Source organism: Myxine glutinosa, chromosome 1, assembly GCF_964187855.1.
Source record: "Myxine glutinosa chromosome 1, kmMyxGlut1.1, whole genome shotgun sequence".
Classification (NCBI taxonomy): Eukaryota; Metazoa; Chordata; class Myxini; order Myxiniformes; family Myxinidae; genus Myxine; species Myxine glutinosa.
The window spans coordinates 404740346-404753548 of NC_136261.1; the positions used below are offsets into that span (position 1 = coordinate 404740346).

Below are 13203 nucleotides of genomic sequence, written 5' to 3' on the forward strand. Positions count from 1 at the left end.
CGTCTTCAACAGTTTTCAACTCGATCAACCGTCCAATGTGCTAATGTTGTGATCCACATTCTCAGCTGAATACTGCACAAATTGGTCTCCCGACGTGAGTGTTGCATTATTTGGTGCAACAGCAGCACTTTGCTCAAACTTTTTGGCCCCGGTATATGAGCTGCAGAAACCATGCTGGTGCAGGGAGTCAAGAAGAAATCTTGAACCAAAGTGGTGGTGCATCTGTACGGCTAAGCCCAGTTGGAGCCGTGCCACAATCACTCTTGGCCTTGCAGCTTGGACAATGGCATGACCTAAAGAAGGCTGTTTCTTCTCTGTGTTTTTGCCGACGACCAGGATTTGCAGAAACAGTTTTATGCTGTCTGGTAGGAATGCTGTGGCTTTCTCTGTGGTCAAATCCTGAGTAGATGGATATTCAACAGAGGTATCAAAAGTTTCTTAATATCGTTTTTAAGAAGCTTTGCTGAGATTTCAATGATTCTCATCATTTCCTCTTTCAGCACTGTCACATTTTGGTTGGTCGTAGTAATCATTTGCTTTGCAGTAATCGTAGTAATCATTTGCAGTAATAATTTTAAAACATTTGCTTTGCCACATAGATTGGTGAATATAATTTTTTCACCAAAATGATCTTGGTTTTTCTGCTTCATATACTAGTAGGTGATAAATGTTGCTTCTGGGACACCTCCGTTTAACATGGGAAATCCCTATCTAATGTCATTTACCCCCCTGTCTTTAAAAAAAATCATAAACACCTCTCTTTCTCCCTCTATGAACCTATAATCCTTCTCACCTTATGAACCTATGATCCTTCTCGCCTTATGAACCTATGATTTTCTTCCTTTATGAACCTATAATCCTTCTAGCCTTATGAACCTATGATCATTCTCACTTCCATGTAAATTTCCCTCTCACCATCACTTTTCTTCATTTCCCCTTAACACCTCTATTCCTGACCCCCTTGGTCTTATGGGCCTTTTACTCTTACTATCAATGATCATTGTTGTTCATTGATCATTGATTATGTTCGGGTCCTGTGCCACACACTTTTTGTTAAGCTCCGCGCCACTTTTTGCTAAGCCCCGCCCACTTTTTGTTAATCCCCACCCCTTTTGGTAGGCCCGCCCACTTTTGGTAGGCCCCGCCCCCTTTTTGGTAGGCTCCGCCCACTTTTTACTAAAGACCACCCACTTTATAAACTCTCCAGCATTACATTATTTTTAGTTAAGACATTACATCATTTTCTGTTGAAACATTACATCATTTTCTGTTGAAACATTACATCATTTTCTGTTGAAACATTACATCATTTTCTGTTGAAACATTACATCATTTTCTGTTGAAACATTACATCATTTTCTGTTGAAACATTACATCATTTTCTGTTGAGACATGCCCAGACTTGCCCAAGGGAATTTCCACAGGAAATGACACACCCAGTCTTTCTTATAAAAGGCACTAACCACACAGGCCTTTTCAAACACACTTTCTGCTTCACTTGAGAATGGACTACTATGCTGAAAAGGAGTTGGATAACTTTGACATTCCTTGGAGTCCTACTACCTGTGTGGAGCTCAACCTTCAGATTGATGAACTGGACTCGAACCTCTTATCAATGGAGGTAAGTTTATTTATTTATTTATTTATTTATTTATTTTTTTTTTTTTTGTATTTTTTTTTTTGTATTTTTTTTTTATTTTTTTTGGGATATTTTTTTTTATTATTTTTTTTTTTTGTATATTTTTTTTTTTGTATTTTTTTTTTTATTTTTTTGTATTTTTTTTTTTGTATTTTTTTTTTTTGTATATATTTTTTTTTTGTATTTTTTTTTTTTAGTATTTTTTTTTTTTTTTTTTTGGATTTTTTTTTTTTTTTTTGTATTTTTTGTATTTTTTTTTTTTTTTAGTATTTTTTTTTTTTGTATTTTTTTATTTTTTATTTTTTATTTTTTTTTAGATAAGACTCGTGCAAGAGTCAACAAAGTTTCTTTTAATATTCATAGAGCTTGATTTATATAAATAATAATATTGTATTAAATTAATACGTTGTTATTTTCTCTCACAGGAAATTGTATCTGAGATACAAAATGAAAATACCACTTTTGCCACAACCTGGGGTGAAATGATGATTGATTTGTTTGAAGACCTTTTGAACAACCAAGACCCACAGAACGAGTTCTACCTTGATGACCCAGCCAAAGAGTTATACCGTGGAGACTCACTAAATTTGGGAAAAACAAATTATGAGGTCTGCCTAGATGGTTCTAACTGTGGAGCCTACCTTGGAGACTCACTAAATTTGGGAAAAACAAATTATGAGGTCTGCCTAGATGGTTCTAACTGTGGAGCCTACCTTGGAGACTCACTAAATTTCATAAAATTAGGAAAAGAGTTTTACCTTGGAGACTTTGAAAACTGGTTTCGTTTTGGAGACTCTAGCTGTGTGGAACTAAACCTTCACCTTGATAAACTCGATTCAAATTTCTCATCAATGAAGGTAATATTTTATTTTAATATACATATAATAATTGTGTATTAAATGTAAAAAATAATTAATTAATACGTTGTTATTTTCTCTCACAGGAAATTGTATCTGAGATTCAAAATGAAAATACCACTTTTGCCACAACCTGGGGTGAAATGATCGATTTGTTTAAAGACCATGACCAAGAGAACGAGTTTTACCTTGATAATCCAACGAAAGAGTTTTACCTTGGAGGCTCTTTGGATTCTAAAGCAATGAACAATGTTCTTTCTTTAATGACGTTTGATTTAAGGTAAGTTCAGTTGATTAATATAATCAATTAAAGTATATGTTATTTCATTCAATATTAGATAAGTAATATATTTCTTTTTTACATGTATTTCAGCAATATCAAGAAAGTTCGGGGAAGAAGATGCTGGAAAATACTTTCTTCCCATTTCTACTTTTTCCAACTTGAAAGCCTTGAAAGACAGAATTGGAGGAAGAGGAAATATATATATATTGAAATACGTATTAAAAAACATTTAAAAAAAATATTGAAATACGTATTAAAAAAAGAAAAGGAAAAAAAGATTATGCTAGGGTTAGGGTTGGGATTTTGAATGTGAGGGTTAGGGATGGGGTTGGGTTAATGGGTTGGGTTAGGGTTGGGATTTTGAATGTGAGGGTTAGGGATGGGTTGGGTAAGGGATGGGGATGGGTTAGGGATTGGGTTGGGTTAGGGTTCTGGATGTGAGGTGAATTTTTGAATGAATGTCAAACCTCACAGACTCATTTATCTTATATTATCATTGAATTGTTTTTAAAAAGTTGGGAAAAGATAAATAGAATTGGAAGGTCATACAAAGAGATGGAGTTAAGAACTTTTTTTAATGGTTGATGTAATGGATTCAGTTGTTTTGACTAACAAATATGGTGTTTTAATGTGGGGGTTGGGTTAGGGTTTGTACATTATTATGACCCACTCACACACACACAAAAGTTAAGCCCCAACTAAAAAGTTGTGGGATTCTGTGTTTGGGGTTCACAGATTTAAAAACGTATCCCCATGATACACACAAAAGTTAAGCCCCAACTAAAAAGTTGTGGGATTCTGTGTTTGGGGTTCACAGATTTAAAAACGTATCCCCGTTATACACACAAAAGTTAAGCCCCAACTAAAAAGTTGTGGGATTCTGTGTTTGGGGTTCACAGATTTAAAAACGTATCCCCATTACATTTTTTTATTTATTTATTATTTTCAAGGGTTATCAGCTTTGTTTTTTGTAATTCCTGTGAATAAAATGACCCTAAGATTTCTTCTCCATTTAAATCATATAATTTGTAGGTCCAAGGGACTGTATCCATTACATCAACGATTTTAAATAATTCATTAGTCCATTTTTTTGTATAACCTTTCTCAAAATGGCTTTTCCATCTGTATATTCTTACAATATCACCAACTTTGAACTTCGGTTTTCTCAAATTAATCTCCTTTTCATATTCTAATTTTGTAAATGATTCTGATGGTTTTGATTTTGTTGATGAATGAACGGTATTATTGTAATTATCTACAATACCCTGAATTAAATACACCCATTTTTGAGAACCGAGTTGTGTGAATTTTTTATATAGCCTCTCTTTCAAAGTACGATTAAAACGCTCAATAACAACTGCTTTTCCTTCATTAAAGGTGCTGTATAATTTAATACCCTCCCCCTTAAGAAATTTCATAAATATTTTGTTATAGAACTCTGTTCCCTCATCGGTCCACAGTTTCTTTGGTTTTCTTTTATCCCTATCAAATATTAGCTTAAAGGATAACATTAAAGTATCACCCTTTTTATTTTTTAAAGGAACAACCCAGGCAAATCTACTCCTCAAATCAATAACGGTTAAAGCATACCTGTATCCCCTGTCATTATTCAATTCAATTAAATCAGCGGACCATATGTAGTCAGTGTCTTTGGAATAAACCTTCCTTCTTTTAAACTTGGTGATTATAGGTTTGTGTAATTCTTCAGCCAAAAGCTCCTCAGTCTTGATGACATCATTAGAGCCTAATAGTTTTTTGAGGGTGAATAACCAAGACCAAGTTTCAATTTAGCATTTATCAAATTTCTCACAATAAACCTATCAACTTTCTCTCTCAACGTTGGATTTTGTATCAAAGACAAATTATACAACATTTCTCTGTCGGCTTTATGTTTTTCAGTCAACGTAGTGGTTTTCCCATAAGCAATATCATGCTTCATACACACTTCATCAACCCTATTTGTAGGTTTAGACCAAGGTTTAGGATTGTCAGCCTCATCTAATCTTTTATCCAAGTTTGTTCCTGGGCCACAGAAAGAATACCCTGGAAGGTGTAATTCCCCTGGAATTCCAGTTGTTGTAAATTTGCTACCTGACAAAAACTTTTGTATGTCTCCTCCACTTTTATGAGAGATGAATTGACACTTTTTAGAGCCACACACTTGACATATTCCTTTTTGATAAACTCTATTATTTTTAGCTTTAACATAAGAGATATTTTTAGATTTAGTTTTCTTTTTACATTTGAGACAATAACTCATATTTATTTATGAGAAAAAGTCCTACATAGTGCCAAAACCTTTTTGGTTTTCAACATATACATTTCTATCTTGATTTTTAAAACATAAAGAATCCTTAGAAATGGCTTCACTCTCTCCTCCATTTATTTACAAATAAAACTAACTAAAGTCAATAACACCAACATCATCAACTATATGTTGTATATCTGCGCTCTGAATTCATTATAGCAAATTTAAAAACCAATAAGTTCGGAAGAGTCATTAATTCTTTATTTTCCTCTTCAGTGCGTTGAGATTTATTTATTTGCCGTAATACCTTCAATCTTTCATTAATCTCAGGAATGGTCATATTTTTATATTTTTCCACCCTCTCTCTTTCCTCCCTCTCCTCCTTCTCCTTCTCCTCCTTCTCCTTTTTCTCCCTTTCATCCTTCTCCTTTTTCTCCCTCTCCTCCTTCTCCTTTTTCTCCCTTTCCTCCGTCTCCTTTTTCTCCCTTTCCTCCTTCTCCTTTTTCTCTCTTTCCTCCTTCTCTTCTTCAACTCCTTCCTCATCCCTTGCTACCCTTGAGCTTGAGCCCCAAATAATATTATACATATACTCATCTGGATTTTGAGATATTCTTGTATCTATAATTATTTTTCTCATAATAGGATACCAATAAGATTTGTTGACGATTTCTAAAAGAGTTTTATATTTCATAACTTTGAGAAGTTCATTTTTATTTAATATTTTAAACAAGTCTCTATTTGTGGGTTTAACAATATCAGTATAAGGCCAGTTTTTTATGACAAAATTCCCATGTATATGCTCCAAATCATAAGGTATGTAATACCGAGCACCCTTTTCTTGTAGGTATCCTTGAATACAAAAATTATAATTCTCTTGTAGTCTTCTTCCTGCCATTTATGTATCAGAAATATATGTGAGATTAATATTATGACAGGTAATACCACCCCATCTTCCCACTACCAAATCGGTTTGTATTCCTCGGCTTTCTATCCTTATCTCATTACCTTCCTTCTTTGTCATGCGAACCATCGCTATACTATCATATATTTTTCTTTTCTTAAAATCACGTATTTGTTGTTTACTAATTGTACTTCCACATAAATCCTTATCTTCACCAAGTGGATAATATTCTTCTTTACGAGACTGATTTAAATCATGTAGGTCTTCTATGTTTATTGAAAAAGACCAATTATACCCTAAATCAGGCATATCATACCCCCATTTATTAATTCGCATATTAACTAAATGTCCTTCTTTATAAAATTCAATTGTAAGCAGGTAGTTAAATTCAATGAGGAAAGGTGTATGGTCAGTATAACCAGGTGTTGTGGTTGTAAATTTTACTTGTTTAACAAAACGTGCTGTTTTCTTTAAAAATATATATTGTGATAAATCACTTAATCTAATTAAGTCATTCGCATCTGTAGCGTTTGGATAATTGATTAATTTATAAGTATTCTTCATATTAATATTTTTACTTACACTATATTTTTGTCGTTCAGCCTGTGCCTTTGTATAATAATTTGATAAATCAATATCCTGAGAGGATTTTCCAAAGATAGAACCATCTTTTCCAACATAAGTCATTTATATTAGATTAAAAATGATATCATAAAAATTTTCATTATTGTTGAGTTGAAATAATACATATAAACATAATTGACCACAACATTTAGAATTAATTTCTTGAACTTGAAATGTTTGATAAACACCATTCTGTAAGAATTGTATTACTTCAACAGGTGGTGGCATACCATAACTATCAAAATAATATTTATCCTGACTATTATGAATACAAACCCAATGAGAACCATTCTGTGTGTCTAAATTCATAATAATATTCTTTGTATTCTTATTTATATGTATTAATTCATCTCTCATACAAATAACCACATTATCAATTTTTAGTGTTTTACAATACTTAGCTAGTTCTATATTTGACGTTGTATTCTTTCCAAATTGTTTAAACCATTTATCCATTTATTTATGAGAAAGATACAATCCATTACCCCGTTTAGTTAGTTTAACACCCGCTTGAGCGATAGAGGAAAGCATATCTCCAACTAACAATCTAGCTTTATCAGGTAGACTTTCAAGTTTTTGAGCAAAATCTACAATTACACCACTTCCACTAATTTGTTTCTCCAACTCCTTGTTATGTCTTTCCAATTCTTTTTGAGCTTTTAGTTGTGCCTTCCTTTCGTTAGCAGTTTTTATCGCTGCTGAAATACCACCAGTCAATGCTCCCGCCGCACTTAAACCAGCAAATAAAGGAATTAGAAATGGGAGAAATCCTCCTCTTGACTCGTCTATTGAATATTTCTTTAACATAGGTTTTGTCATTTTAATTTTAAGTGATCCAGCATCATTTAGTGTTTTCACCTGCTCTCTTGTGAGTAAAACATCAATTCTTACTGCTCCTTTTCTTTGAAATGTATTAACATTAATAATACAAGGCTTTTGATTTTGAATACAAGATGTTAATTTATCAAGATTGATTTGATTAACATATACCCCTACCATTTATTTATGAGAAAAAACCTATGTGATATTAATCATAACACCATTATCTGTATTAATCTGTAATTCTGTTTCCTCCAAAAGCAAACAATAAGCATCAACTTCTTCATTCTCTCCTCTTTCAATGTATAGAGAAGTATCCACTCTATTAGACTTTATAGTTTCCTTTTGAGAACTCAGGTCAATTGCGTAGATTGTATAAAGTTTTTGAAACGCAACCATATCCAAAATAGGTTCATTATTACCATTACTTTCACACACCTTTTGGTAGGACTTGTAGGCTTCCGCATAATCATTTTTTTCCCAATCAATTTCCAATCTATCTCGCGGATAAAATGTTCCATCAAGAGAAACCCGAAGTTGTTTCACCTTAGCATTATCACTCAGCGCATTATTCTTATTAGTACCCTCCTCTCCATCTGGTTTTTTAAAAATGAGCCAGAGGTATCGTGGCTTTCCTTCAAGAACACCCAAATTCCAAGTGTAGGTAGTGTGTTCCAGTTTAACGTGTTGACATCTTCTTTTAAGGTATGATACATTTAGCGGTTTCTTTGAGTTAAGTCTTCTATTTAACATCTCTTCCGTTTTAAGATTAGGAGTATATTCACTGATATACCAACACAAATCATTAATAACAAATTTATTATTTTCTCCAAAAGCATTTTCATCCCCAAAAAGCAACCTATTTACATTATCATTCCTTTGTAGTTGAAATCTAATTTTAAGGCCATACAAAACTTTATCATAATCACAAAATCCAAATATACCTTTCAGAGGTACTGCTACCGTAAAACTATTCTCTGCTTTTGTATCATCATTATACATTGACTTCCTTTGACTATAACCAGGGTCAGCATTTGTTCCCGTTGACATATCAGGAATAAAACCTTCAACAGCTCCCTTACCCATTCTATCACTAAACGAATATAGTGTAAATTTCATCATTTCAGATATAGCAGAGACATAATCAACCGCTTCAACCTCTTGTGTTCCAATATACAGGCGGACACTATCAAACATTTTCCAGAAGAAATCATTTACGAGTGTAGCATTAGTATTATTCGCAGCCTTAGTGAATTTAAATTTACACAGCAAGAAACTATCAGCTATATTCAAGTAAGTTTGTTGATTATTTATTTCAAAACTTTTTGTTCCGTTTGAATTCCAGTCTGTTCCTGTTATAGCATTTACCTTAAAATAGTCTTCCTTTTTAGTAGAGTTTGAAATGATAATCGTATCATCCAAATCATAGATACTATCAATCGCTTCCATACTTGTATTTATATAGCATTAAAATCGTTGAAACCCTGACCCAAGTATTTTAATGATTTTTTGTCGTTCTTGTGAAGATAGTTGAGTTTTACCTTTTTAAATTTCTTTGATTGCTTGTAATTTATGAGACTCCTTTTGAGCATCTTTTATACTCTTTATAGCACCCGCAACTGAGCCCACGGCTGAAGCAGTTGAACCAATTAGGTCTTTATGTTTAAGGATGGTTGAACCAATACCCATTAGAGTATCAATTATCCCATCTCCTTTATTTCTAAATTGATGTCCCACACCCCGTTGTCTCTTTGGTTTATAGTATCCTCTCCCAAGAAACATACCTTCACCCTTATAGTATGGTGAAAGGAACATCCCATCCCCTGTAATTATTTTATATTTTCCCAACTCGTGTTTTCTCACAATAACCATTATTTATTTATTGAAAAACTTCACGTAGGTGAATTCTGATGGATATAATTTCATCATTAAAGGATATCATACGATTATCTTGGTCGGTTATCCTAAAATTTACTCTGTATATGGTTTTTCCTGACACAGGTAAATAGACAAGATTTTTTGGTTCCATATTAAATTTATAACCAATCGGGGTTGAGTATGCGCTGAATGAAAATATTGTATTTGTTCTTATTCCATCGTTATAAGCACCATCAATCAAATCACAATGAATTAATACTGAATTTATACCGGAGGATATTTGAATGACATTATCACTGTAAAACGTCCCGTTAGTTTCAATCTTTTTAGAAGAGAACCCCAATAGCTCTCTGAACGAATTTTCAATCGTGAAATCAACTTTATAATTATTTTTAAGTTTAATAGTTGATTTTGAAGTGTGTTTTTGAATATCTATTACAATATTTTTTGGTTCATCACCTTTTTCTTTCATAAGGCGAGAGACTTCTGAAGATATTTGAGAACTCTCGTAAGCACCGGGTGAAACGGTTATAGTTTTATATCCACTTCATGGATTATAACTAAACTTGTTGTTTTTCTCTGTGATATTAAAAAGGGTATTGTAAGTCTCCATTGACAACAAAGAAGCCTCATATTCTTTTTTGGGGTCAAGTTGTAGTGGGTAAGGGAATGAAGCTGTGTAATCACTCGTTGTGAAATTAAAACTAAGAATTGTGCTTCTCATCTTATTTAATATCTAATAAAATATCTTTGTATTGACATTTATTAATTAATTATTTTCATATTCATCAACTGATCTAAAATGGCGGATGCTTCATTAAAACAATTGTTGTTTCCAGCCTTCTTACTACCTAACAACAATAATAACCTATTAACTAATTGTGATGGGTCATTTGGAAGAAAACTAACACCCGAACCAAGCTTACTTAAAGCATCAATAATATGTTTCTCCTTCTCATTCTTCTTACTTTTACCAGCAACAGAAACTCCATAATCAAGTGCGTTTAGCAACTCAATATACTCTCTATCTTCCTCTCTTTCCATATCAAGCGGTTCATCAAAATAAGGTGAATTAGAATGTCCATCTTTTGTTAGAAGAAACATTAATCTTGGGGTTAATTCAACATTTGGTTGGTCAGAACTTAAGAACACCAATTTATCATTAAATATCAATAACTTTTCTTTCACAAGATGGAACTGTGCTGGTTCTTCTGTTGGAATGAGACCTGCTCTGGTTTTTGAACCCTTCAAATATTCATTGTTTTGAAGAGCTTCTACAATATAATTGGAAAGTTTATTTACCTTCTCAAGATGCCGAAATAATCCTTCATCATCATATTCTAATTCTCCAAGTTCTTGCTCTGTCATTTGACTAAAATCTTTGAGCATTTGAAATTTTTTTGGAGTAAATTCTACCGTGGGAACTGTAGGTGAAATCGTTTGTTGAGTTTTTAAAAGTGGTTTAAAAAATTTCTCTTGTTTTCTTTCAAAGGCTTCTTCACCAGTTAGTTTCTGTCTCCTTTTCTTCTTTATGTCTTCCTGTTGCTTTACAACTTTTGAAACCAACTCTTGATGTTCTTTAAACTTTCTTACTCTTTCTTCGGTATTCATTTTCTGTATTTATTTATTGAAAAATATCATTTAGTATCTCATCTTGTTTCACAACAATATATTTATATTTTCCGATCGTGTGTTTCATATTATTTTCAAATTCCTTCTTACTACGTAATGTAGAACAATTATCTCTCCAAAAATTATTTGTATCTATTGAATTTAACTTAAATAAAATAAAAGTATTAGCATTGTTTCTTATTGAGCGCCGAGGGAGTTGAAAATATGACTGACTAAGATAAATACAATTACAAGAAGAATGTCTCCCTCTTGTATAGTAGCTATCCATTACTGTTTGGTTTCTCTCATTAACACAATCATCAAAGATAACGAGGTTCTTTTTTGATTTATCTAAATCTTGAGGTGAAGGTATATCATCCGTATTATCACTGAGAATACAAGTTATGGGTTTTAGTTTTGATTTTGATTTCTGTGTATCACAAAATAATTGTATTATATCATCAATATTATAATCATTTAGTTTGTTTTGAAGTTTAAATAAACCGATAATGTCTTCCTTTTTAAGACCCGCATTAAAACCCTGTGAGAGTAGTTGATACTCAGGTTGAAAACTTGACTTTGTAAAAATTATTAAATTATCATAATCTAAAAAATTAGGACTAAGGAGCATCTTTAAAAGTAAACAGGTTTTTCCACATCCGCTTGAACCGACTATTAGACATCTCAATGAATTTGGAAGATTTTTATGGTTATTAAATTTTATCTTATTTTCCCAAACGGGTAAAAAATCATTCATTTATATATTTGGAAAACAAGTCATCCAACTTTTTTTGAGTTTTTTGAGAAACTCTATATTTTATCCTGAGTTCAGGTTTAATTTCAAAATAATCCATTATTTTGTTTATATAGTATCTTGTATTAACATTTCCATTAAAATTATTTTGAATAATAAATATCATTAAACCCTTATACATTTCCTCAATACAAATAGTCTCTTCCCTTGTAAGAAATGGTGTATTATCACCATAATACTTAACATTCATCTCTCTTATTAATCTTGTAAAGTAATTCATTTTTGGTTCTAATTTAAAAGAGTTATATATTTTTCTATATTTTTTGTTATCATTAATTAGAAGATAATCACAGAAAATACATTGTTTATATGCTTCTGATTCTGTATTAAGCCCCACTCTACCACAAGCCAGACAATTCTCTAATTTATCATATGGAGAGTCTGGAAATTCTAAATATCCTTCAGAATTTATCATATTTATAAAGTAAAATTATACTTAAAACAAAGTGCCTTTTTTAGAGGCTTTTTTAAAGATGAAACTGTGCTTAAAGTAAAACACCTTTGAGCTTTTCAACTCGTTTTATGTATATAACTTTACTTAAACTAAACGCAAATTTATTAGCTAATAAATACAATGTTTCAAAACACAAAAGACAAATTTCAATCAATCTCTACTTCGGTGGAAGATATAGAAAAATATGTCAAAGATGTTAAATTGAACAAAGATAAATATGGAAATTTTTGGATTAAACCCATAATGGAGAATAACATGTGTCCTTTTATTAAATTTACGGGACAAGCTATGTTAATTAATAACTCTATTAAAGTAAATTTGACAAAAGTTTCTCCACTACTACTAACAATTTACTCAAAGCTTGAAAAGGTCATTGATAAAGAAGCTTTGAAAATGAATGATAAGACCATCAACGATTCTAGAGGAAACATTTGTATATTCTTTAATAGACCCAAAGATGTGGGTGAAATTAATAATATGAATATTAGTGGTGAACTATCATTCCGTACTCTGATTATTAGAGATTATTTGAAAATAACATTTAATGTAGAAAATATTGTGGTTATTAGTTCTAATGAAAGAAAACATATAGATATTGATGGAAGTTTAATGGTATGTAAATGAGTGATATTAACAGTCAATACTCTGAGAGTTATTATACTGAGAGTCTAGGATCTGAAGATAGTTATGATACTAATAGTTTGTGTTCAAATGATAGTTATGAGAGTAGCTTTATTGATGACTCAGATAGTGAAATTGAAATTGATGAACTAGAGTATCTAAACTTTCTGGCTAATACATAGACGCTTTACTTTAAGTAAAGTTATATACATAAAACGAGTTGAAAAGCTCAAAGGTGTTTTAATTTAAGTAAAGCTATATACATAAAACGAGTTGAAAAGCTCAAAGGTGTTTTACTTTAAGTAAAGTTATATACATAAAACGAGTTGAAAAGCTCAAAGGTGTTTTACTTTAAGTAAAGTTATATACATAAAACGAGTTGAAAAGCTCAAAGGTGTTTTACTTTAAGCACAGTTTCATCTTTTAAAAAGCCTCTAAAAAGGCACTTTGTTTT

General features: G+C 31.7%; 1 long non-coding RNA gene across 1 annotated transcript; it reads left to right on the forward strand.

The window, feature by feature from the left end:
- The first annotated feature begins 2439 nt into the window (after positions 1-2439).
- LOC137411021 (uncharacterized) lies at positions 2440-3002 on the forward strand. The gene is made up of 3 exons (XR_010981265.2): positions 2440-2496; positions 2583-2776; positions 2870-3002. It is a non-coding gene; the product is annotated as an uncharacterized LOC137411021 (long non-coding RNA).
- The last annotated feature ends 10201 nt before the right edge of the window (positions 3003-13203 follow it).